This window comes from Aulonocara stuartgranti (assembly GCF_965226115.1).
Source record: "Aulonocara stuartgranti genome assembly, chromosome: 17".
NCBI lineage: Eukaryota > Metazoa > Chordata > Actinopteri > Cichliformes > Cichlidae > Aulonocara > Aulonocara stuartgranti.
In genome coordinates, this window is record NC_138953.1 from 25,999,001 (window position 1) to 26,002,106 (window position 3,106).

The window sequence follows — 3,106 nt, forward strand, 5'->3', positions numbered from 1 at the left end:
CTGTCGGAGCCGGGGCTCGAACCGGCAACCTTCCGATTACAAGATGAACTGCCAACTCTTGAGCCACGATCGCCCCATAGCCACGATCGCCCCAGAGCTCTAACCAGCCAATCACATGGCAGCAACACAATGCATTTAGACATGCAGACAAGCCTAATCATGCTATTTGAAGATTTTGAAGTGGGGAGCATCAAAATTGGGGGGGGAGGGAGGTTATTTAAGTGACTAAAAGTGAAATGGTTATTGCTAAGATGAGCTGGTCATAGTATTTCACAGCGATCTATTAGTTTTAGAGAGAATGGTCTGAATAGATGAGCACAGGCTCAACGCAATTATCACAATTACACAGTAGAAGACTGAAAAATCATTGCGTGGACTCATGAGTCCTGTGAAATTCCAATGGTAGGGACAGACTTTGGTGTAAACAACACAAAACCTTTTTTATTTTCCTGGCACATTCTGGACCTTCAGGAAAAACAGTGCATTGAGAAATTGAATGCAACTCTAAAAGCAAGGTGTATCTAATGAAGTGTCCACTGACTGCATGTATGACATGGGTTTATTGATATAGTGTTTGATTTTGCCCATTGAAATACTAGTTATTAGCATTTCAAAATTCATGATCAAATGCCATTCATCTTCATGTGGTGGAGTTGTGGTCTGTCCAAGTTGACACTGGGTTTTTGACAGGTCACCAGTTCATCTTCCTGAATGAGGGAAAAAACAGAAACAGCTCATGTTGAAGCGTCACAGTTCTTGACAATGACCTGACCTCAAGTTGCAGTAATTACAAATGGAGCTGTGTAGTGCAGTTTCCAGGCAATGCTCAATTCACAACATCAGTGCCCGAGGCCAGCATGTAAGTGAAAAATCTTAAAATGTTTGACCTAAAATTAATGAGAGGTGCCTGAATAATTCATTAGTTTAATTCTGTGAGCCTTGACCATCTGGTAATTTGAAAAGTCAATGTTTGTAGGTCATATTAAACTGAATAGTGCAAAAAAAGCCAAACCATTAGAAGCTGCTATTTAAAGCCCCCCAAACTGTTCCTCACTTCCTTCAGCCAGCCTCTTCTCTCAGCACATTCATAAACAAAGTTTATGGTTGGAAGGACTTTTAATGAATGGAATCTAAATAGTCTGGCAACTAACATCTGTTGCTAAGATGGTAAAACTTTTCCTTGTTATTCATGATCCTTCCTCTATTACTGTCAGCATTGTCAAAACACTGGGACAGTTGCTATCTTCGAACACCTTTGCTGAGATCTTGACTCATCTTTGCCATGTTCCCTTAACTCAAACCCCCGTTTGTCAGCAGCCACTGGCTTTTAATTGCACAGGGCCTGAGCTTTGGTAATTATGTTGTCAAGTGCAAGAGTAGTGAGTGCAAATAATGTGTGAATGGTACAGCGGCTGGTCTCTCTCTTTTCTCTCTCTCTCCCTCTCTCTGCAAGGCTGATCCGTCTTGATCGCAGGGAGACATCGCTGTGAGATGAGGAAAAAAGCAACCCGAGGAGCAATTGAGGATACAAAGAACACTGTCACCTCATTTGCAATCAGGAAACTGTGGAAAATAACTATAGTTTCCTCTATGCCAGAAATAGAGCAACACAAAGAGAATGTATATTCTCTGTTGTTTTGTTTCATAACATAAAAGGTTTGCATCATGTTGTCAAGAAAGCTGATAGTATACGGCTTAATTACCATATAGTTACCTTTAATTATATGGTGTTTTGTTTATGTCTAGTTTGCCTCCAATCATCCAGACAGTTTCACCTTAATGCTACTTCATCATCACAGGTGGAAGTTTTTGCTTTTGTGCTCAAGACAACTTAATATTTATGTGTTGGCATTCAAAGGAAAAACAATTCAAGCTGTCGCATAGCGTCACATGGTGTCTTCCGGGATGTAATTTTCCTACCTGTAGGTATGAAGGTTCTTGAGCAATGGGTACCCAAAGGAGACGCTGTAATGTCAGCATACAGTTAGACCCATAATTTGTTAGACAAAGACAGTTTTTGTACTCTTGCCTCCATACACCACAATAGTCGATTTTAAAGCAAACAATCAATACATGATTGAAGGGCAGATTTTCATCTTTAAACAAAGAGCTTTAAAAAAACAAATTACATCAGCTGTTTAGGAATTACATCCATTTTTATACACAGTCCCCCATTCCCAAAGGCCCCAAAGTAATTAGACAAATATAACTTTAAATATAAGGAATGTTTTGAGTACTTGGAGGGAAATCTCAATTCTAGCACCCATAAATAGGACCAAATGTTTTTTATGTTCTGCTGCCTTTACTGCAGCAGCCATTAGTTGCTGCAAGTTTGTGGGTTTTTCTGCATTTAGTGTTGTATTTAATACCTGAAAAGCTTTGTCAGTTGGGTTGAGATCAGGTGACTGACTGGGCCACTGAAAATGTTCCTGTTATGTTAGGATTTTCAAAAGACAGACGCACTGGAAAAAACACATTTCATTAAAAATTTTGCGAACACAATAGGCAAGAATATTGCTTGGAATTCTAACTTAAACTTTTCTGGAATTAACTCAGGTAGGTTGTACAAAGTTTCAAGGGTTCATAATAAAGTCCTATATGAAGTCCTTTCGCAGGGTGAGCTTCTCCAAAGTCTCTTTATTATACTCACGCGCTGATTCAACTCATTGATCAGTTGAGTTTCTCCAAAACTCCACAATTCCAATTCTTCAATTAGCTCAGCTCAGCTCTCAGTTTAGTCCTGATGGACCAGGATGAAATCTGTAGCGAGATGTGGAGGACACAGGATAGGGAAAGACAGATTGCGCAGGAGAGGAGAAACAGAGAGAAGGCAGGTGTGCACCTGGAGAAGAGGAGGAACCCTAACTATTCAATTTCTTTGCCTTGAGAAACTCTTGGGTTGCTTTAGTAGTATATCAAACATTAGATGTAGCAGTTAATTTTTAAAATTTTAAAAAGTAAAGTTTCTTGGTGTTTCTGCACTTGCTTGAATATAAAGACTTTTGTTTGAATTAGATATTTATTCTCTGTTTAAAAGATGTATAGCAGGGGTGGCCAACTCCAGGCCTCGAGAGCTGGGGTCCTGCGGGTTTTAGATGTGTCCTTG

The 3,106-nt window shown here is 39.7% G+C and overlaps 1 long non-coding RNA gene across 1 annotated transcript; it reads right to left on the reverse strand.

Annotated features, from left to right (window-relative positions):
• Nucleotides 1–549: 549 nt before the first annotated feature.
• Nucleotides 550–2,828, reverse strand: LOC309692365. The gene is made up of 4 exons (XR_014272288.1): nt 2,651–2,828; nt 2,370–2,462; nt 1,921–1,965; nt 550–707 (listed from the first exon to the last, which is right to left on the reverse strand). It is a non-coding gene; the product is annotated as an uncharacterized lncRNA (long non-coding RNA).
• Nucleotides 2,829–3,106: the final 278 nt, after the last annotated feature.